At 48.5% G+C, this 24,379-nt stretch overlaps 1 protein-coding gene across 1 annotated transcript in view; it reads right to left on the bottom strand.

Moving 5' to 3' along the window:
* RNF44 (ring finger protein 44) overlaps positions 1–11,972 on the bottom strand; it is a 207,119-nt gene extending 195,147 nt beyond the window's left edge. The window contains exon 1 of the mRNA XM_063927910.1: positions 11,681–11,972. The gene's annotated coding sequence lies outside the window, so the exon portion shown is untranslated. The remainder of the gene's footprint in view (positions 1–11,680) is intronic.
* Positions 11,973–24,379: the final 12,407 nt, after the last annotated feature.

The following is a 24,379-nucleotide window of genomic DNA, read 5'->3' on the forward strand; positions in this document are numbered from 1 at the left end:
CCTGGTCGTCTCCAGGAAAGAAATTTTTCCTGTATAAAAAGATGCAAGCTCGTTATCCTATCCCTGCGGAGTTGAGTAACAAGTGGGAAACTCCACCGCCGATGGACTCTCATGTCGCCTGTCTTGTGGTGTCATCTACTCTACCTGTCACCACTGTCACCTCACTGACGGAACCAACAGATAAGCGTGTGGAGGAATGCCTGAAGTCTATTTATTCCCTCACTGGCGCTGTACATAGACCCACTATGGCAGCCTCCTGGGCTGCGAAAGGTATTGAAGCATGGGTTCAGGCAATTGAGGATGAGCGGCCTCAGGATTTTTCTGACATTGCCAGACAATATCTGTCTTATATTACCACAGCCTCCCACTATATTCAGGAGGCGGTCTCTGATGCAGGTGTAATGGCGGCCAAGGCATCTACTACATCCATCCTGGCTCGTCGAATTATGTGGTTGAGGTCCTGGAAGGTGGACCTGGACTCCAAAAAGACCTTGGAGGGTGCTCCCTTTTAAGGGAGGATCTGAACAAGATTGTAACTAACTTGGCCACTGCCAAGACTGCGTGTCTCTCAAATACTAATCCTTCTGTTCTGAAGGCTATAAGTATAATTTTTTGTTCGTTTCGACCTCCAGGAAAAGCAAAGGGTCAGGCGTATCCGCGGCAGGCTCATGCTTCCAAAACCACTAAGCCTAAATCTAAACAATCCTGGGCCGCCCATCAGCCTGCTTCTAAACAAGACATGCCTGCTGCATGACGGGGCAGGCCTCCCCCTGGGGGACCCAAGGGTGGGAGGCAGACTTCTGCAGTTCGCCCAGGCCTGGTTAATGACTACTTCGGACGCCTGGGTGCGAGAAGTTGTCTCTCACGGGTACGTGATCTCCTTCAAGAGATGTCCCCCCTCGCCAGTTTTGCACAGCGATTATCCCTGCGAATCTATTAAAAGCGCCAAGCTCTACACTTGGTTGTACAATCACTCCTGGATACAGGAGTGGTAGTGCCGGTACCTTCTGTCTCAGAAAGGTAATTATTCGACCCCTGTTTCTAGTTCCGAAGCCAAATGGGTCCTTCCGGCCTATACTCAACCTCAAATCCTTGAACAAGTTAGTGAGTATCCAAATTCCATATGGAAACTCTGCGCTCTATAGTGCTGGCCATGGAACCCGAAGACTATATGGTATCCCTGGACATACAGAATGCTTACCTGCACATATCTATTGCCATGTCGCATCAGCAATATCTGCGGTTTGCTATTGGCAACCTACATTTTCAGTTCCAGGCACTGCCTTTTGCGATTGGGTACGGCCCCTTGGATCTTCACCAAGGTCATGGCCGTGATGACGGCTCTTCTCCGCCGTCCGGGAATCAGGATCCTGACGTATCTGGACGACTTGCTGATGATATCAGTCATCTGGAACTGACGGTCCAGTTCCTACAAGCCCACAGGTGGCTCATCAACTGGAAAAAGTCCTCGCTAGTCCCGGCTCGGAGCATGGTGCACCTGGGGGCACTACTGGACACACACAACCAATGATTGTTTTTGTCTCCAGAGAAAGTCCTGAAACTTCAGGACTGGATCAGATAATTCCTCTTTCGCCCAAGAGTGTCGATACACTCAGCGATGCAAGTACTAGGCCTTATGGTGTCTGCGTTCGACGCGGTAGAGCAGTGATTTTCAACCTTTTTTTACTCGAGGCACACCGAACAATATTTTAAAATTGCCAAGGCACACCATAAGTTTCTCCACAGAAAAAAAAAAAAAAACACACACATTGGCCCTCACAGTAAAAAAAAATCCACACATACATTGGCCTACACAGAAAAAACAATCGCATTGGCTCCCCACATAAATCATGTTGCTCACACGTTAATCAATCACATTGCTCCCCACATGAATTATTCACATTGTTCCCCACATAAATCCTATTGTTCCCCACAGGAGAAATAACATAACAAATATTAGCCTCCACTGGTCAGCTGTCCTCCTTCCTGTCCCTCAGTGGCAGGGGTTGTTCATAGTGGAGTGCTGCTAATACTGAGCAGTGGGCAGGTGTGGCTGTGGGTGGGCAAGGAAAGCTGTGTATGCAGGCAGAAACTGGAAGATGTGTATGCAGGCAGGTGGGCTGGCTGGGGTGGCGAGACGTGACGGCCATGACCTATGATATCAGCATGACTAATCCTCTAAGAAGAGCCCGGGCCAACAGTTCACTCTGAAGGTGCAGGATGCTTGCTCTGGCTCCGCGGCACACCTTGCAACTGCTCGCGGCACACTGGTTGAAAAAAGCCAGCGGGTAGAGTAACGCTCAATTTCATTCCGCCCTCTGCAGAGGTTAATCCTTTCCAAGTGGGATGGCCTGCCTCATCGGATCAGATCTCAAATGATCTCACTCGACTCCGGAGGTTCGTCTGTCACTGAACTGGTGGCTACAGGACCAACAGTTGAGCAGGGGGCCGTCCCTTCTGGATCTCCAACTGGGTCCTCCTGACAACGGATGCCAGTCTGCAGGGTTGGAGCAACACTCTTTGCAGGGTCGGTGGACCAGGGAGGAATCTCGCCTCCCGATAAACATTCTGGTATTGCGGGGCAGTGTTCAATGCATTGACACTGGCGCTGCCTCTAGTACAGAACAGGCCTGTTCAAGTACAGTCAGACAACGCCCACCACGGTGGCGTACATAAATCATCAAGTCAGCACTCGAAGCCTTATGGCAATGCTGGAAGTATCAAAGATCCTCCATTGGGCGGAACGCCATCTGCCAGCTATATCAGCAGTGTTCATTCCCAGAGTCCTCAACTGGGAAGCAGATTTCCCTCAGTCTTCAGGACGTTCACGCCGGAGAGTGGAGTCTTCATCCAGAAGTCTTTTAACTTCTAGTTGTGGAGATGCATTTTGTCTAATTCATCTCCAAACAAGGCCTCTCCTGTGAATGGTAGGCCGTTCCTGGAGTCTGCGTCAGCCAGTCCACTGGCGTAGCAACAAGGCCCTGCGTGCCGATACTGCCATAGCAGTGGTGCATGCATTTAGCACACACTATTTCTTTTATGGCTTCCACCATAAAGTTGCAGAGTCCTGTATATGCTGCAGGAGTAAGGACAACATCCCCCCTAGATAAGGCATCTAACCCCTCAATTAGGTTACCTGACCATTTTGCAATGGCTTTAGTAATCCACGTACATGCAATAGTGGGTCTTTGAGCCCCCCCCCCACCCCCCCCCCCCCCCCCCCCCGCAGCTGTGTACAATGATTTGAGTGTAGTCTCAATTTTACGATCAGCCGTGTCTTCCAGGGAGGCTGCACCAGGAATAGGCAATACAATTTTACGTGACAGCCTAGAGACTGATGCGTCCACTATCGGTGGATTTTCCCATTTTTTCCTGTCCTCCAGAGGAAAAGGAAAAGATGAGAGCAACCTTTTAGGGAGCTGAAACTTCTTATCAGGATTAACCCATGGTTCTCTTTAAACAGGGGTATTCAATTCCTTTGTCACAGGTAAAGTAACCGAGGACTTCTTTTTTTACATTAAAATAAGATTTCGCACACTCCTCTGACACCTTATCAGGAATATGTAGAACATCTCTGATAGCCTCTATTCCCAGGTGACAGAGCTGTAACCGCCCCCCCCCTCCCCCAGTCCACCTCCCCCTCCTCCATGTCTGACCTGACAGCATCAGAGTCAGACTGCAGGATATGGGCCAGAGATCGCTTTTGCGGACAAATGGAAGGGGATTGAGACGCTGTTTTGGGGGCCGAGTCTCTGTTCATAAACTCATCCACAGTTTGTTTTAAGTATTGCGTCTCTTTCTCATTGCGGGACAATTTTGTAGAAAGAGTTGAGATCATTCCCTTAAGAGAATTAACCCATTCCGGTTCAGCCCGCTAATCTGTGAACCCTGAGTACCCAGTAGTGAGTCCCCAGGTGAAGAGGAACACTCTGCAGTACAGAAGATACACTGCTCTTTGCCTGACATAATATAAATGTGACAACACACACACACACACACAGGAAAGGTTAAGCACAATTAACCCACAAAGAGCCCATAAGGGAGACAGAGTTGTTTGGAGCCAGCGCCCAATGCGCCTTTACCACTAATGCCAAGCTTAGCCGAGGTCGCAGACGAAGGTAACCCTGACAGGATACTTAGTACACTAATAGTCGCTCCCCCCTGGCTATGACCCCCTGGTACTGCTGAGGTAATCTGGAGTCACACTGGAGGAGCTGCGCAACTCCTGTCCTGTCAGCATCTGTGTCCACTGCAGAGGGAAAATGGCGCTGGGTGAGCTGCTGGATCCTCTCATAGTGAAGCCCCACCCCTTCAATGGTGCGCGGTCTTACGGCTTCTGGTGCTTAAAATGGAGAGAACCGTTTTAAGGTCTGTTGTGCCAGTATGGGTACTGTGTACAGTGTACTGGGACGCAGTTGTGTACTGTGTCCGGTAGGAGCGCATTCCGCCCCGTGTAGAATCCGTGCGTCTCCGTACCCTCATGCCGCCAAAATAGCCAGCGCCCCACTAGCCGGGACGCTGGCTCCAGTACTCACCACTCTTCATTCCTTCCTGGCTCCATTAAGGGGGGGGTGGCAGCGTGGCTGGCGGGAATGTAAGCTCGCCGTGGTGGGGCTTGGCGAACAGTTCCTTCAGGAGCTGTGTCCTGTCAGCGGTTAACGGGACCATTAATCCTTCAAGATGTTGGGTCGTCGTCGTCCCCCTAAGACCCACGAAGCAGCAGAGCTGGTGCCAACAGCCCTGCCTTAATATAACAAAAACATAGAAAATAAATGCAGAAAACTTTTCAGGAGCTTCCTTCAGCGTGACCGGCTCCTCCGGGCACATTTTCTAAACTGAGCCTGGTAGGAGGGGCATAGAGGGAGGAGCCAGCCCACACTATCAAATTCTTAAAGTGCCCATGGCTCCTAGTGGACCAGTCTATACCCCATGGTACTAAATGGACCCCAGTATCCTCTAGGACATAAGAGAAATTATGTACAGCTTACTGCATCTTTATTTTGGGGAAAATCAGTACAGTAATAAAACTCCTTTATGGACTGAAATCATAGACAATCCACATACATTTGCTGTGAGAGCTTTTTAGTTTTCATCAGTTAAAACCTTAATTTACAAAACATTAAAATGTAGCATATGGATTCATAATCATTCCCTGTATGCAGAGGCCTCAAAGACACAGGCTTATTCCTTATGAGTCCAACCATCTCATCTCCCTGCAGGAATTATACTGCAAACGTGCCCTGCACCCAAATCTAGGTCAGTGCATGATGCTGCTTTCCGAGCTAATCCCGATTGCTGAAATATCACCTCTCACTTTTTTAGGTTTCAAAAGCATATGTGATGAGCCTGGATAAGTGGATCAAGGGAGAGAAAACTTGTATGCTCCCAGCAATTACCCTATGAAGCACGAAAACCTCAATAGAACACAAATGCTCCGTACAAAACTTCACAACATACATACACTCAGGGGCTTGTTTATCCGCATGGCCCAATAAAAAAAAATAAAAAAAGAGATTTTCTATTGTTATATCTCATGGCGATAAAAAATCTTGTTTGTGCCAATTTATCAATAAATACTGTATGTGTCAGTGCAGCCGAATGATGCTCAGCTTCATAGAGATTCCTGCACAGTAATTACCCCTTATCTGTGAACAGCAACTAGGGACTGCCAAATGTTTTAACATTGTTCTGGTACCCTCCTTCAGCACTAATGCTTCTACATTGCTCTGCCTATTATTCTCCCATGTAAGGAGCCTTTGAACTGTGCTCCACTGGAGCCGTAAGGCAGACAGAACCTGCTGAGATACTGCACTCTAGTAACTAGAAATGTCACTGAATTGTGAATGATCTTCCCTGACCCCCTTCTGTTTAAAATAAAGTTAACACCAAATTAAATAAGAGTATTCAGAACTTCCTTGTATTGGTTTAACAAAAGTGATTTCATCCAAAAAAACAAAACACTTACAGCTGGAACGTCTAGCTGGAAAAATGCATCTATTAATTAGGATCCAGGGTTGAAACTTGTAAGACAATAAGGCAGGGTATTCAATTAGGTCTTTTTTTCTCCGCCTAGGCGGAAAAAAACAAAACTTTGCCATTTTTAAGGTGAATGAGGATTCGCCCTATTCAATAGCAGGGACGTTTTTCATATAGGCGAAACATTTAGAAGAAGCTAAAAACACGTGGATCGGCGATTTTGAGGTAATTTTTACAACATTAAAAAAAAATTTAAAAGTGAAAAGGCATTGCCGAAAATGCCTTACAAACGGATGAAAAACGGCCTGCAATTGAATAGGCAGGGAGGCGAATTCAATAGCTCAGAAATTACCGGAACTAATTGAATAACCCCCTAATTTTGTAACTATAAATTTGCAAGTCAAACATCTTTAGGTACAAGACCTGTAACAATGTTAAATAGCAGAATAATAACAGACAACAGATGACAATACTTTGCACTCAACTACATGGCAAATGTAAAAGTCTCCTTTCTAAATTGTCAATAAACCTCTCTATTGGTGTACTAACATTTATATGTTGGTATCTGATCAATTATCTGGAATGGTACGGTATGCGTTACTGCCACACGGGATGCCGAATGTCAGTATACCGACATCGGCATCCCAAGTGGTAGAATGCCAGCAGGGGGGGGGGGGGCGAGCGCAACGAAGCCCCTTGCGGGCTTGCTTTGCTCGCCATGCTGCAGGCTCGGTGGCAAGTGCAGGTTCGATTCTCCCTCTATGGGTGTCGTGGACACCCAGGGGGGAATCACCTACCTCACCTATATACTTGGCAGTGGTATGGTGCCCCCGTCGGTATCCCGTCATCGTTATTGTAAAAGCTGGGATCCCGACGAGCGGTATCCTAACCACAAACAATCTGAAAGGTTTGGGATCATCTAGCTTGAAGCTGGTTTCCACTCTAGCAAGAGGACACTAAGCTCATTGTACCCTAGTTCTACTGAAAAACAGACACAAAAACAGAAGATCGAAAAAAGTTTCTTAGCAGAGAACTCAGGAAATCAAATATTAAAACTGCATTTTATTAGATGCATTCAAATTTACTCATACAATGTATTAGTACAAATGGAAATGCAGCAAGATATAAACAATTCATATGCACTACAAAAAGAATTATATAGCCACGAAGACATGAGTCCACAGTTGAACAAAATGCCCTGGCATATTCATGGAGCTTTCCCATTCAGTTCAATAGTTTGTAGATGTAGGGCACATGCTGGAAAACTCACTGAAATGAAGGACTGCTGAAAAGAATGGGAAAACCTCCACACTGCTTATGTCCCCAACATTTTTTTTTTTTTTTTTTTGGGGGGGGGGGGGGGTATTCAATAGTGTATGGGTGTCCGTAGCTCCTGTCTTGAGTGACGGAAGCTATTACATTGTTTGTGCCAATGGTAGCGAGTTATTTCTTTTTGCACCCACCTGAGGTAGAGAGCAGAAACTGCCATTTTGGCAATGCGCCTAATACTGTGCACAGGTTTACCCACTTTCCGCATCTAAATTTGGTGCATTTGGGTGCCATAAGCACGCTAAGTAATTGGGCACAGTGGTGTTTTAATAGCATAAGGAGCCAGTGTGCAGCCTCGTCCAGACCACCTCCTCTCTAGCTGGCAGCACCGAGGAGTGACACTAGTAGACTTCAGCACTGTGCTAGAGTCTACTGGCTACGTGCAGGTCTCCAGAAAAATGGCGTGGTGGCCATTTTCCCGGCAATTTTGTTCATGCTGCCGCGAGTGACTCCGGCGAGGTAAGTTATGGGTGCAGAGTGTGCAGTATGTGCCTCCTGGATCCCAGGGCCCATGCGTACCGCACAACTTGAACCCATTATAGACATGCCACTGAATGGGTATCAAACTCCTATATGGACTGCACATTACAAAATATGCTGCATTACCATGCATTTTGTTTATTCTGAACACTAAGCCAACGGTAAATGAACCTTAAGTTCAAGCTCAAGTTTAAATATAGATTCAGGGTGGAATTCAACTGCGGGCAATCAGAACACTGTCCCCAAGTTTCAATTTTACCTCACACCATACAGTGGTGTGTTGGAAAATTAGTGATGTCCCCCTCCCCCCTAAATTATAGCAACTACAGTGAACACTTCTCAACACTAACACCAACTGAGTCAGCGTCGGTGGAAAAATACTTGTGATGCTGAATTCTAAGTACATTTCTTTGATTTAGCATATAAGTAATACAGGTTGAGTATCCCATATCCAAATATTCCGAAATACGGAATATTCCGAAATACGGACTTTTTTGAGTGAGATTAAGATAGTGAAACCTTTGTTTTCTGATGGCTCAATGTACACAAACTTTGTTTAATACTCAAAGTTATTAAAAATATTGTATTAAATGACCTTCAGGCTGTGTGTATAAGGTGTATATGAAACATAAATGATTTGAGTGAATGTAGACACACTTTGTTTAATGCACAAAGTTATAAAAAATATTGGCTAAAATTACCTTCAGGCTGTGTGTATAAGGTATATATGAAACATAAATGCATTCTGTGCTTAGATTTAGGTCCCATCACCATGATATCTCATTATGGTATGCAATTATTCCAAAATACGGAAAAATCCGATATCCAAAATTGCTCTGGTCCCAAGCATTTTGGTTAAGGGATACTCAACCTGTACCACTTTTCCACCAAAACCCCCCAAATTAACCCATGTGTATGCGCATGGTGGGGAACATAGATGACAAGCACAAGGGATCAACGTGAATTACTAAGCACTGTGGAATTTGGCATGCATGATAAAAATTACTGGTGATAAATAAATAACACACATTGTTCAGGTTCCATGAGGCCTGAGTTTGCAGTGTCTTAAATAGTTTGGGAAAGTAAAGTGCACATTTTATAATTAGCATAGCCCAGTGGTTCTCAAAACGTGTGCCGTGGAACCCTGGGGTGCCTCGGGACACTTGCAGGGGTGCCGTGGCCTGGTGGTCCAGGACAAATTCAAATTATTTATGGTCAATGTAATAGGCAAAACTAGTGCCAGTCATAAAATATGTGGCCAAACAGAAGCAATTCTTGTCCCTCACCACACAACTGACCCTAAGGATGACATATAAACATAAGTTACTTAATTTAATATTTATCTATAACTTTCTCAATAAGTAACTTTTTGGACTTGGGGTGCTGTGAAAAACGTTCTCATACTCTAGTCTAGGGCACCGTGATTCAAAAAAATGTGAAAACCACTGGCATAGCCTAATAAAACTGCAATGAAAGAAGGAAAACCTAAACCAAAAAATGTAAATACTTCAGAATATACAGCTGATGCAACTTTGTTCGATCAAAAAGATTTTTTAAGTTATATAAATAGCTGGTAAAACAGTATGCTATTAATATGATGTCAATTACAGACAAACAGATCAACAAGACTGGAATATAAATGACTGTTGCATATAAACAATCTAAAAGTAAAATGCTACAGACAAGTTAGTCATTCACCATGCAAGGTCATAAAACAAAACATGTGTTTCACCGCAACAGGAATTGACAATTGCCTTTCTCTAAATAAATTGCATTTCCATAAGCAGCAATAACATACAGCATGAAGGTGTAGGCACCGCAGCTGATAAATGAGGATATCCTGTGCTTAGTACCACTGGCAGCACACATACAGCGGAGCAACACCAGCTGGCAGGGGGGCCACTGGCAGCACACATACAGCAGAGTGACATCAGCTGGAAGGAGGGCCACTGGCAGCACACATACAGCGGAGCAACATCAGCTGGCAGGAGGGCCACTGGCAGCACACATACAGCAGAGTGACATCAGCTGGAAGGAGGGCCACTGGCAGCACACATACAGCAGAGCGACATCAGCAGGCAGGGGTGCCACTGGCAGCACACATACAGCAATGTAACATCAGCAGGCTGGGGGGCCACTGGCAGTACACATACAGCAATGTAACATCAGCAGGCAGGGGGGCCACTGGCAGTACACATACAGCAATGTAACATCAGCAGGCAGGGGGGCCACTGGCAGCACACATACAGCAGAGTGACATCAGCTGGAAGGAGGGCCACTGGCAGCACACATACAGCGGAGCGACATCAGCAGGCATGGGGGCCATTGGCAGCACACATAGCAGAGCGACATCAGCAGGCATGGGGGCCATTGGCAGCACACATAGCGGAGCGACATAAGCAAGCAGGGGGCCCACTGGAAGCACACACTGCGGAGTAACATCAGCAGGCAGGGGGTCGACTTGCAGCCCACATACAGCAGAGCAACATCAGCAGGCATGGGGGCCATTGGCATCAAACATAGCAGAGCGACATGAGCAAGCAGGGGGTCCACTGGCAGCACACACAGCAGAGCAACATGAGCAGGCAGGGGGGCCACTGGAAGCACACATACAGCAGAGCGACATCAGCAGGCATGGGGGCCATTGGCAGCACACATAGCGGAGCGACATAAGCAAGCAGGGGGTCCACTGGCAGCGCACACAGCAGAGCAACATGAGCAGGCAGGGGGGCCACTGGCAGCACACATACAGCAGAGTGACATCAGCTGGGAGGAGGGCCACTGGCAGCACACATACAGCAGAGTGACATCAGCTGGAAGGAGGGCCACTGGCAGCACACATACAGCGGAGCAACATCAGCTGGCAGGAGGGCCACTGGCAGCACACATACAGCAGAGTGACATCAGCTGGAAGGAGGGCCACTGGCAGCACGCATACAGCAGAGCGACATCAGCAGGCAGGGGGGCCACTGGCAGTACACATACAGCAATGTAACATCAGCAGGCAGGGGGGCCACTGGCAGCACACATACAGCAGAGTGACATCAGCTGGAAGGAGGGCCACTGACAGCACACATACAGCAGAGCAACATCAGCAGGCAGGGGGGTCACTGGCAGTACACATACAGCAATGTAACATCAGCAGGCAGGGGGGCCACTGGCAGCACACATACAGCAGAGTGACATCAGCTGGAAGGAGGGCCACTGACAGCACACATACAGCAGAGCAACATCAGCAGGCAGGGGGGTCACTGGCAGCACACATACAGCAGAGCGACATCAGCAGGCATGGGGGCCATTGGCAGCACACATAGCGGAGCGACATAAGCAAGCAGGGGGTCCACTGGCAGCACACATAGCAGATCAACATGAGCAGGCAGGGGGGGCCACTGGCAGCACACATACAGCAGAGTGACATCAGCAGGCAGGGGGGCCACTTGCAGCACACACAGCAGAGCAACATGAGCAGGCAGGGTATATGTTCTCAGTGACATCAGCATAAATGGGCACAAACGCAGCTCTCTATCAGGGGGCACAGCACCGAGCATTACGCCTGCGCCCATCACTAAGGACTTGGCAGGGGAGCTGTCACCCTGACCGGCCGCTGCTGCAAAACACCTCCAGGGGCGTGAGCTGCAGAGCCCGGTGCAGTGCAGCAGCAGAGGCCCGGTAAGATGCATGCAAAGCACAGTGCCGTGGGCAGCGGGGTGGGGGCAGAACGGTGTATATACACATCACATATAACATCAGACCTGGCCCGGCCTGCACACAGTCACCTCCCCACCCCCTACTGCCCACTCCGACCGCCTCACTGTGCACAGCTCCCCGCCGCCTCTACTAGCAGCAGCAGCCCGCCCCAGCAAACCTGGGCCTGCCCCGCACTATAGCCATTTACCTGCCCGGGGTGCCTGGATCCGGCCGCCTTTCCTCCACGTTTCAGCCGCTCGTCATCCGCCACCCCCTTCCCTCCGTTACAATGGAGCAGTCCGCAGGCCCCACCATCCGCGCCGGAGAGGGCGCTCACCGAGGCCCGGGCATAGAGTCCGATGTGCCGGGGGACTGAGATACCGGGACCCCCCCTCCCCGGTACACTGAACAGATGGGGCGGGGGAGACTACCGTACATAACCGATCATACACGCATGTGGGGAAGAGATACCACAATGACGCGACCACACGAGCACATCAAAGATAAACTACCGTAATCATGCTATCTCATGGTACCAGGAACAAAGACTACCGTAATCCTCAAACAACATAGTCACAGAATGTGAACAGTACAAATTATTGGAAGACTCGCAAATGCACGGTTACCGTGGCCATCAGAATCATTGTTTATGTCATATAGGACTTTTTTCCCGAGTGCTGCGGTCTCAGGATGGGTAACACAATCACCTATTAAGGGGTCAATCCTATTAGGTGCCAGTTGCCACTTTCTCGGCAAATTCACATTTCTCATACGTCCTAGAGGATACTGGGGTCCACTTCAGTACCATGGGGTATAGATGGTTCCGCAGGAGCCATGGGCACTTCAAGACTTTTCAAGGGTGTGAACTGGCTCCTCCCTCTATGCCCCTCCTCCAGACCTCAGTTTACAAAATGTGCCCAGGCAGACTGGATGCACTCCAGGGGAGCTCTACTAGGGAGGCCAATCCCGGGGCATTTTTTCAATCCCAGGATTCGGGATTGAAAAATACTCAATCCCGGGATTGCAGTAGGGAGCAGTGTAGGGAGCAGGGAAAGTATATGTGGAGGGCAGCAAGGCAGGGTGGATGTAGGGAGCAAGGCAGGGTGGGTGTAGGGAGCATGTAAGGAACAGGATGGGAGGGTGGGTGTAGGGAGCATGTAAGGAACAGGAAGGGAGGGTGGGTGTAGGGAGCAGCGGGAGGGTGGGTGTAGGGAGCAGCGGGAGAGTGGGTGTAGGGAGCAATGGGAGGGTGGGTGTGTAGTGAGCATGTAAGGTACAGGAAGGGAAGGTGCCGGTGGGTGTAGCGAGCAGAGGGAGGATGTCTGGAGCAGTGAGGGAGTGTGGGTGTAGGTAGCGATAAGATAAACACTTACCAATTAGGCAAGCCGCGGGCACCAGCCATGGACACACACACACTGACCGCGCTGGCAGCAATTCAAACGTAGCGCTGGCCGCCAGCCAGTCAGAACTGGCAGTCCGGCAGCCAATCAGGGGCCGCGGCTGCTGCCGCTTCCCTGATTGGCTGCCGGTCTGCCAGCTCTGATTGGCTGGCGGCCGGCGCTACATTTGAAATGCCGCCAGCACGGTCAGTGTGTGTGTCCATAGCTGATGTAACTACATCGCTGACAGCCGGGCAGCGCTGTGCTATAGTGCTCAGCGCTGACCGGCAAAACTGCGCATGCGCACTCTAATCCCGTGAATCCCGGGATTGGAGGCTCCAATCCCGGGATTCAAATCCCGGCATTTTTGGGCCCAAATCCCGGGATCCCGCCGATCTCGATCCCGGGATTGGCCTCCCAAAGCTCTACTGAGTTTCTCTGAAAAGACTTATGTTAGGTTTTTTATTTTCAGGGAGAACTGCTGGCAACAGTCTCCCTGCTTCGTGGGACTTAGGGGGCAGAAGTAGGAACCAACTTCCTGAATAGTTTCATGGCTCTGCTTCTGGCTGACAGGACACCATTAGCCCCTGAAAGGAACTGAACGCTAGCTGCGGCTATGTGCTCACTCCCACAGCATGCCGTCACCCCCTAACAGAGCCAGAAGCCAGAAGACAGGTGAGTGTAAGAAGAAATCTTCAGACATCGTGACGGCTAAAAGGTACCGCGCAGCGGGCGGGAACGTTGCGCGCCATGGTACCCACACATACACAGGCACTGCAGGGTGCAGGGAGCGGGGGGGGGGGAGCCCTGGCAGCATGAAACCTAGTAAAACTGGCAAATAAAGGGGCATACGATGCTGAGGCACAGTCCTACCCCCACCAGTATAAAAAATTACCTCATAAATGCTGAGGAGACATGCGCCATTGCGGAGGCGGGGCTTCCTCCTCAGTCAGCCAGCACACTGCTTAGCGCCATTTTCTTCCAGCAAAATGCAGGGGAAGAAACGCTGATCCTCCTCTCAGTTTCTGTTTAGTATCAGAGTACAAAGAGGGGTGGGGGGGGGGAAGTGTATATTGTGATATTATGGCAATATATATATATAGAGAGAGAGAGAGCGGAAAGTCTCTGTGTACAAAGTACACGACACAGGGATTTTTTATTTAAGCGCTGAGTTGTGGACGGCCAATTCATTTCTGTGTCCCTCTGACAGATTTTACTGTGGGTCTGTCCCCTATAAGCCCGGAGTGTCTGTGGTGTGATTGTGCATGTGTGTGACATGTTTGAGGCAGGGAGCTCTTCCTCTGTGGGAGCCATGTTAGGGACACAGAGTTGTAATATGACACCAAGAGCCTGACTGGGTGAAAGGTTACGTGATAGTGTGAATCATATCAGTAAGAGGTTGGACTGAATCTCATGCAGAAAACTGAAAATAATCTGTTGAAGATGTGATTTTTAATAGTCCTGCCTTTCATCCACAGGGACTCCTCTGGGTCACATACAGATTTGCACAAGTAGTACAAACTGATACCGACACGGACTCTGATTCCTGTGTCGACACTAGTGATTCCAGGGGAATAGGTCCTAAGTTAGCGAAAAGCATTCAAAGCATGTTTTAGCTGTAAAGGAGGTGTTAGAAGTTACGAAGCCCCCTCTTTTACCACAGGAGAGGGTTTACTTTAGTAAAGAAGTAATGTAATTTCTCTGACGTCCTAGTGGATGCTGGGACTCCGTCAGGACCATGGGGATTAGCGGCTCCGCAGGAGACAGGGCACAAAAATAAAAGCTTTAGGACTAGGTGGTGTGCACTGGCTCCTCCCCCTATGACCCTCCTCCAAGCCTCAGTTAGGTTTTTGTGCCCGTCCGAGCAGGGTGCAATCTAGGTGGCTCTCCTAAAGAGCTGCTTAGAAAAAGTTATTAGGTTTTTTATTTTCAGTGAGTCCTGCTGGCAACAGGCTCACTGCAACGAGGGACTTAGGGGAGAAGAAGTGAACTCACCATTAGCTCCAGAGGGATCGAACACAGGCCCAGCCATGGAGTCCGGTCCCGGAGCCGCGCCGCCGACCCCCTTGCAGATGCCGAAAAGTGAAGAGGTCCAGAAACCGGCGGCAGAAGACTTTTCAGTCTTCATGAGGTAGCGCACAGCACTGCAGCTGTGCGCCATTGTTGTCAGCACACTTCACACCAGCGGTCACTGAGGGTGCAGGGCGCTGGGGGGGGGCGCCCTGGGCAGCAATGATAATACCTTGTTCTGGCTAAAAATACATCACATATAGCCCCTGGGGCTATATGGATGTATTTAACCCCTGCCAGGTCTCACAAACACCGGGAGAAGAGCCCGCCGAAGTAGGGGGCGGGGCCTATCTCCTCAGCACACAGCGCCATTTTCCTGCACAGCTCCGCTGCGAGGAAGGCTCCCAGGACTCTCCCCTGCACTGCACTACAGAAACAGGGTAAAAAAACAGAGAGGGGGGGCACTTTTTTGGCGATATTGATATATTAAGCTGCTATAAAGGAAACAACACTTCTGTAGGGTTGTTCCTATATATTTATAGCGCTTGGGTGTGTGCTGGCAAACTCTCCCTCTGTCTCCCCAAAGGGCTAGTGGGGTCCTGTCTTCGATAAGAGCATTCCCTGTGTGTCTGCTGTGTGTCGGTACGTGTGTGTCGACATGTATGAGGACGATGTTGGTGTGGAGGCGGAGCAATTGCCGGTAATGGTGATGTCACCCCCTAGGGAGTCGACACCGGAATGGATGGCTTTGTTTATGGAATTACGTGATAATGTCAGCACGTTACAAAAATCAGTTGACGACATGAGACGGCCGGCAAACCAGTTAGTACCTGTCCAGGCGTCTCAGACACCGTCAGGGGCTGTAAAACGCCCTTTACCTCAGTCGGTCGACACAGACCCAGACACGGACACCGAATCTAGTGTCGACGGTGAAGAAACAAACGTATTTTCCAGTAGGGCCACACGTTATATGATCACGGCAATGAAGGAGGCTTTGCATATCTCTGATACTGCAAGTACCACAAAAAGGGGTATTATGTGGGGTCTGAAAAAACTACCTGTAGTTTTTCCTGAATCAGAGGAATTGAATGAAGTGTGTGATGAAGCGTGGGTTAACCCCGATAGAAAACTGCTAATTTCAAAGAAGTTATTGGCATTATATACTTTCCCGCCAGAGGTTAGGGCGCGCTGGGAAACACCCCCTAGGTTGGATAAGGCACTCACACGCTTATCAAAACAAGTGGCGTTACCGTCTCCTGAAACGGCCGCCCTCAAGGATCCAGCTGATAGGAGGCTGGAAACTACCCTGAAAAGTATATACACTCATACTGGTGTTATACTGCGACCAGCCATCGCCTCAGCATGGATGTGCAGTGCTGGGGTGGTTTGGTCGGATTCCCTGACTGAAAATATTGATACCCTGGATAGGGACAGTATTTTATTGACTATAGAGCAATTAAAGGATGCTTTTCTTTATATGCGAGATGCTCAGAGGGATATTTGCACTCTGGCATCGAGAGTAAGTGCGATGTCCATATCTGCCAGAAGAAGTTTATGGACGCGACAGTGGTCAGGTGATGCGGATTCCAAACGGCATATGGAAGTATTGCCGTATAAAGGGGAGGAATTATTTGGGGTCGGTCTATCGGATTTGGTGGCCACGGCAACAGCCGGGAAATCCACCTTTTTACCTCAGGTCCCCTCCCAACAGAAAAAGACACCGTCTTTTCAGCCGCAGTCCTTTCGTTCCTATAAGAACTAGCGGGCAAAAGGACAGTCATATCTGCCCCGAGGCAAAGGAAAGGGTAAGAGAGTGCACCAAGCAGCTCCCTCCCAGGAGCAGAAGCCCTCCCCGGCTTCTGCAAAGCCCTCAGCATGACGTTGGGGCTTTACAAGCGGACTCAGGGGCGGTGGGGGGTCGACTTAAGAATTTCAGCGCACAGTGGGCTCACTCACAGGTGGACCCCTGGATCCTGCAGGTAGTATCTCAGGGTTACAGGTTGGAATTCGAGAAGTCTCCCCCTCGCCGGTTCCTAAAGTCTGCTCTGCCAACGTCTCCCTCAGACAGGGCGACGGTATTGGAAGCCATTCACAAGCTGTATTCTCAGCAGGTGATAGTCAAGGTACCCCTCCTACAACAGGGAAAGGGGTATTATTCCACACTATTTGTGGTACCGAAGCCGGACGGCTCGGTAAGACCTATTCTAAATCTGAAATCTTTGAACCTGTACATACAAAAATTCAAGTTCAAGATGGAGTCACTCAGAGCAGTGATAGCGAATCTGTAAGAAGGGGACTTTATGGTGTCCCTGGACATCAAGGATGCTTACCTGCATGTCCCAATTTGCCCTTCACATCAAGGGTACCTCAGGTTCGTGGTGCAAAACTGTCATTATCAGTTTCAGACGCTGCCGTTTGGATTGTCCACGGCACCTCGGGTCTTTACCAAGGTAATGGCCGAAATGATGTTTCTTCTGCGAAGAAAAGGCGTATTAATTATCCCTTACTTGGACGATCTCCTGATAAGGGCAAGGTCCAGAGAACAGCTGGAGGACGTAGTAGCACTAACCCAAGTAGTGCTGCAACAGCACGGGTGGATTCTGAATTTTCCAAAATCTCAATTGACCCCGACGACACGTCTGCTGTTCCTGGGAATGATTCTGGACACGGTTCAGAAAAAGGTGTTTCTTCCGGAGGAGAAAGCCAGGGAGTTATCCGAACTTGTCAGGAACCTCCTAAAACCAGGAAAAGTGTCTGTGCATCAATGCACAAGAGTCCTGGGAAAAATGGTGGCTTCTTACGAAGCGATTCCATTCGGCAGATTCCACGCACGAACTTTTCAGTGGGATCTGCTGGACAAATGGTCCGGATCGCATCTGCAGCTGCATCAGCGGATAACTTTGTCTCCACGGACAAGGGTGTCTCTTCTGTGGTGGTTGCAGAGTGCTCATCTGTTAGAGGGCCGCAGATTCGGCATACAGGACTGGGTCCTGGTGACCACGGATGCCAGTCTGAGAGGCTGGGGAGCGGTCACACAGGGAAGAAACTTCCAGGGAGTGTGGTCAAGCCTGGAGATGTCTCTTCACATAAATATACTGGAGCTAAGAGCGTTTTACAATGCTCTAAGCCTGGCAAAACCCCTGCTTCAGGGTCAGCCGGTGTTGATCCAGTCGGACAACATCACGGCAGTCGCCCACGTAAACAGACAGGGCGGCACAAGAAGCAGGAGGGCAATGGCAGAAGCTGCAAGGATTCTTCGCTGGGCGGAAGATCATGTGATAGCACTGTCAGCAGTGTTCATTCCGGGAGTGGACAACTGGGAAGCGGACTTCCTCAGCAGACACGATCTACACCCGGGAGAGTGGGGACTTCATCCAGAAGTCTTCCACATGATTGTGAACCGTTGGGAAAAACCAAAGGTGGATATGATGGCGTCCCGCCTCAACAAAAAACTGGACAGGTATTGCGCCAGGTCAAGAGACCCTCAGGCAATAGCTGTGGACGCTCTGGTAACACCGTGGGTGTTCCAGTCAGTGTATGTGTTTCCTCCTCTGCCTCTCATACCAAAAGTACTGAGAATTATACGGCAAAGGGGAGTAAGAACGATACTCGTGGCTCCGGATTGGCCAAGAAGAACTTGGTACCCGGAACTTCAGGAGATGCTCACGGAAGATCCGTGGCCTCTACCTCTAAGACGGGACCTGCTTCAGCAGGGACCGTGTCTATTCCAAGACTTACCGCGGCTGCGTTTGACGGCATGGCGGTTGAACGCCGAATTCTAAGGGAAAAAGGCATTCCGGAAGAGGTCATCCCTACCCTGGTAAAAGCCAGGAAGGAGGTGACTGCACAACATTATCACCGCATTTGGAGAAAATATGTTGCGTGGTGTGAGGCCAGGAAGGCCCCGACGGAGGAATTTCAACTGGGTCGATTCCTACATTTCCTGCAAACAGGATTGTCTATGGGCCTCAAATTAGGGTCCATTAAGGTTCAAATTTCGGCCCTGTCGATTTTCTTCCAGAAAGAATTGGCTTCAGTTCCTGAAGTCCAGACTTTTGTAAAAGGAGTACTACATATACAGCCCCCGGTTGTGCCCCCAGTGGCTCCGTGGGATCTTAATGTAGTTTTGGATTTTCTCAAATCCCATTGGTTTGAGCCACTCAAATCGGTGGATTTGAAATATCTTACATGGAAAGTAACCATGCTACTGGCCCTGGCTTCAGCCAGGAGAGTGTCAGAATTGGCGGCTTTATCGTATAAAAGCCCATATCTGATTTTCCATTCGGACAGGGCAGAACTGCGGACGCGTCCTCAGTTTCTGCCTAAGGTGGTTTCAGCGTTTCACCTGAACCAGCCTATTGTGGTGCCTGCGGCTACTAGCGATTTGGAGGATTCCAAGTTGCTGGACGTTGTCAGGGCATTGAAAATATATATTTCAAGGACGGCTGGAGTCAGAAAATCTGACTCGCTGTTTATACTGTATGCACCCAACAAGCTGGGTGCTCCTGCTTCTAAGCAGACGAATGCTCGTTGGATTTGTAGCACAATTCAACTTGCACATTCTGTGGCAGGCCTGCCACAGCCTAAATCTATCAAGGCCCATTCCACAAGGAAGGTGGGCTCATCTTGGGCGGCTGCCCGAGGGGTCTCGGCATTACAACTCTGCCGAGCAGCTACGTGGTCGGGGGAGAACACGTTTGTAAAATTCTACAAATTTGATACCCTGGCTAAAGAGGACCTGGAGTTCTCTCATTCGGTGCTGCAGAGTCATCCGCACTCTCCCGCCCGTTTGGGAGCTTTGGTATAATCCCCATGGTCCTGCGGAGTCCCAGCATCCACTAGGACGTCAGAGAAAATAAGATTTTACTTACCGATAAATCTATTTCTCGTAGTCCGTAGTGGATGCTGGGCGCCCATCCCAAGTGCGGATTGTCTGCAATACTTGTACATAGTTATTGTTACAAAAAAATCGGGTTGTTATTGTTGTGAGCCGTCTGTTCAGAGGCTCCTACGTTTGTCATACTGTTAACTGGGTTCAGATCACAGGTTGTACGGTGTGATTGGTGTGGCTGGTATGAGTCTTACCCGGGATTCAAAATCCTTCCTTATTGTGTACGCTCGTCCGGGCACAGTATCCTAACTGAGGCTTGGAGGAGGGTCATAGGGGGAGGAGCCAGTGCACACCACCTAGTCCTAAAGCTTTTATTTTTGTGCGGAGCCGCTAATCCCCATGGTCCTGACGGAGTCCCAGCATCCACTACGGACTACGAGAAATAGATTTATCGGTAAGTAAAATCTTATTTTTCCCTCCACTTCATGAGTTGAACAGTCTTGGAGGGAGTCTGATTTAACCTGAAAAGAAATTTCAGATTCCCAAAAAGAATTCAGGCAGCTTACCTTTTTCTAAAAGGTGGGAGTCACCCCACATTTTAGACAGGGCCCTGTCATAAAAGGAAAAAGGTGTTTCTACCTGCGCCTGGAATGGCTTCACTTAAGGAGCCGGCAGACCGCAAGTTCGTGAGGTGATCTATTGATGTAGCCAATGGGACACTACTCAGCCCTACCATTGTCTGTGAGTGGGTGAGTAGTGCTATTGAAAAGTGGTCAGAAAACTTGTCATTAGACATTGACACAATAGATGGAGACGAGATACTCCTAACGTTAGGTCATATCATAGACGCTGCTGCGTACGTGCTAGAAACCATGAAAGATATTGGTCCCTTGGGATCAAGAAACGCTACCATGGTAATCTCAGCACGGAGGGCGTTGTGGATTAGCCAATGGAATGCTGACGCAGACTCCAAAAGAAATATGGAGGCTCTCCCGTATAAAGGTGAGGCCTTATTTGGAGATGGTCTGGATGCTTTAGTTCTGTGGCTAACGCAGGTAGAGTCGACATTCTTGCCTAATGTTCCTGCGCCGGCGTAAAAGACACATCACCTTCAGATTAGTGATGTGCACCGGAAATTTTTCGGGTTTTGTGTTTTGGTTTTGGATTCGGTTCCGTGGCCGTGTTTTGGATTCGGACGCGTTTTGGCAAAACCTCCCTTACAAAAAACCCTCAAAAACAGCTTAAATCATAGAATTTGGGGGTCATTTTGATCCCATAGTATTATTAACCTCAATAACCATAATTTACACTCATTTCCAGTCTATTCTGAACACCTCACACCTCACAATATTATTTTTAGTCCTAAAATTTGAACCGAGGTCGCTGGATGACTAAGCTAAGGGACCCAAGTGGCCGACACAAACACCTGGCCCATCTAGGATTGGCACTGCAGTGTCAGACAGGATGGCACTTCAAAAAATAGTCCCCAAATAGCACATGATGCAAAGAAAAAAAAGAGGTGCACCAAGGTCGCTGGATGGCTAAGCTAAGCGACCCATGTGGCCGACACAAACACCTGGCCCATCTAGGAGTGGCACTGCAGTGTCAGGAAGGATGGCACTTCAAAAAAATAGTCCCCAAACAGCACATAATGCAAAGAATAAAAGAGGTGCAATGAGGTAGCTGTGTGACTTAGCTAAGCGACCCAAGTGGCCGACACAAACACCTGGCCCATCTAGGAGTGGCACTGCAGTGTCAGACAGGATGGCACTTCAAAAAATAGTCCCCAAACAGCACATGATGCAAAGAAAAAAAGAGGTGCACCAAGGTCGCTGGATGGCTAAGCTAAGCGACCCAAGTGGCCGACACAAACACCTGGCCCATCTAGGAGTGGCACTGCAATGTCAGGCAGGATGACACTTCAAAAAAATAGTCCCCAAACAGCACATGATGCAAAGAAAAAAAGAGGCGCAATGAGGTAGCTGTGTGACTAAGCTAAGCGACCCAAGTGGCCGACACAAACACCTGGCCCATCTAGGAGTGGCACTGCAGTGTCAGACAGGATGGCACTTTAAAAAATAATCCCCAAACAGCACATGATGCAAATAAAAAAAAGAGGTGCACCAAGGTCGCTGGATGGCTAAGCTAAGCAACCCAAGTGGCCGACACAAACACCTGGCCCATCTAGGAGTGGCACTGCAGTGTCAGACAGGATGGCAGATTTAAAAAATAGTCCCCAAACAGCACATGATGCAAAGAAAAAAAAGAGGTGCCTGACTTAAACAAACCACCTCACCATCAGAATCCTCCTTGTCAATTTCCTCCCCAGCGCCAGCAACACCCATATCCTCATCCTGGTGTACTTCAACAGTGACATCTTCAATTTGACTATCAGGAACTGGACTGCGGGTGCTCCTTCCAGCACTTGCAGGGGGCGTGCAAATGGTGGAAGGCGCAACCTCTTCCCGTCCAGTGTTGGGAAGGTCAGGCATCGCAACCGACACAATTGGACTCTCCTTGGGGATTTGTGATTTAGAAGAAAGCACAGTTCTTTGCTGTGCTTTTGCCATCTTAACTCTTTTAAGTTTTCTAGCAGAAGGATGAGTGCTTCCATCCTCATGTGAAGCTGAACCACTAGCCATGAACATAGGCCAGGCCCTCAGCCGTTCCTTGCCACTCCGTGTCGTAAATGGCACATTGGCAAGTTTACGCTTCTCCTCAGACGATTTTGATTTAGATTTTTGGGTCATTTTACTGAGCTTTATTTTTTTGGATTTTACATGCTCTCTACTATGACATTGGGCATCGGCCTTGGCAGACGACGTTGATGGCATTTCATCGTCTCGGCCATGACTAGTGGCAGCAGCTTCAGCACGAGGTGGAAGTGGATCTTGATCTTTCCCTATTTTACCCTCCACATTTTTGTTCTCCATTTTTTAATGTGTGGAATTATATGCCAGTAATATATCAATAGCAATGGCCTACTACTATATTTACTGCGCACAACTGACATGCACCACAGGTATGGATGGATAGTATACTTGACGACACAGAGGTAGGTAGAGCAGTGTCCTTCTGTACCGTACTGCTATATAGTATATACTGGTGGTCAGCAAACTGTGCAAAACTGAAATGCACCACAGGTATGGATGGATAGTATACTTGACGACACAGAGGTAGGTAGAGCAGTGGACTACTGTACCGTACTGCTATATATATAGTTATACTGGTGGTCAGCAAACTGTGCAAAACTGAAATGCACCACAGGTATGGATGGATAGTATACTTGACGACACAGAGGTAGGTAGAGCAGTGGCCTTCTGTACCGTACTGCTATATAGTATATACTGGTGGTCAGCAAACTGTGCAAAACTGAAATGCACCACAGGTATGGATGGATAGTATACTTGACGACACAGAGGTAGGTAGAGCAGTGGACTACTGTACCGTACTGCTATATATATAGTTATACTGGTGGTCAGCAAACTGTGCAAAACTGAAATGCACCACAGGTATGGATGGATAGTATACTTGACGACACAGGTAGGTAAAGCAGTGGCCTTCTGTACCGTACTGCTATATAGTATATACTGGTGGTCAACAAACTGTGCAAAACTGAAATGCACCACAGGTATGGATGGATAGTATACTTGACGACACAGAGGTAGGTAGAGCAGTGGACTACTGTACCGTACTGCTATATATATAGTTATACTGGTGGTTAGCAAACTGTGCAAAACTGAAATGCACCACAGGTATGGATGGATAGTATACTTGACGACACAGAGGTAGGTAGAGCAGTGGCCTTCTGTACCGTACTGCTATATAGTATATACTGGTGGTCAGCAAACTGTGCAAAACTGAAATGCACCACAGGTATGGATGGATAGTATACTTGACGACACAAAGGTAAGTAGAGCAGTGGACTGCTGTACCGTACTGCTATATATATATAGTTATACTGGTGGTCAGCAAAATTCTGCACTGTCCTATTTTATTTATTTATTTATTTATTAACAGTTTCTTATATAGCGCAGCATATTCCGTTGCGCTTTACAATTAGAACAGCAGTAATAGAACAAAACTGGGTAAAAACAGACAGACAGAGGTAGGAAGGCCCTGCTCGCAAGCTTACAATCTATAGGGAAATAGGCACAAGGATAGATGCTACCTATTGCATAATGGTCCACCAGATTGCTAGGTTCTTAATGGGTTGTATGATGATACCCCACAAAGTTATCCAAGTGTCAGGAGGGTGTGAGACTAAAGAAATACAAGATATGTGATGTTATGAATACTCTATAGAGGATGTAATTAGATAGGGAAGCACTGAAGGTTAAGCGGGTGGGTCTGGAATTTGATAGGCTTGTCTGAAGAGGTGAGTTTTCAGGGAACATTTAAAGGTTTGGAGACTAGAGGCGAGTCTTACTGTGCGTGGGAGGGCATTCCACAGAGTGGGTGAAGCCCGGATAAAGTCCTGTAATTTTGAGTGTGAACAAGTAATGCGTGTGGATGAGAGACGTAGATCTTGTGCAGAGCGGAGAGGTCGGGTAGGGAGATATTTTGAGATGAGTGAAGAGATGTATGTTGGTGCAGTTTGGTTAATAGCCTTGTATGTGAGTAAAAGTATTTTATATTTAATACGGTAGAATACCGGTAACCAATGGAGGGACTGACAGAGCGGATC

The sequence above is a fragment of the Pseudophryne corroboree genome, chromosome 6 (genome assembly GCF_028390025.1).
Source record: "Pseudophryne corroboree isolate aPseCor3 chromosome 6, aPseCor3.hap2, whole genome shotgun sequence".
NCBI classification, from domain to species: domain Eukaryota; kingdom Metazoa; phylum Chordata; class Amphibia; order Anura; family Myobatrachidae; genus Pseudophryne; species Pseudophryne corroboree.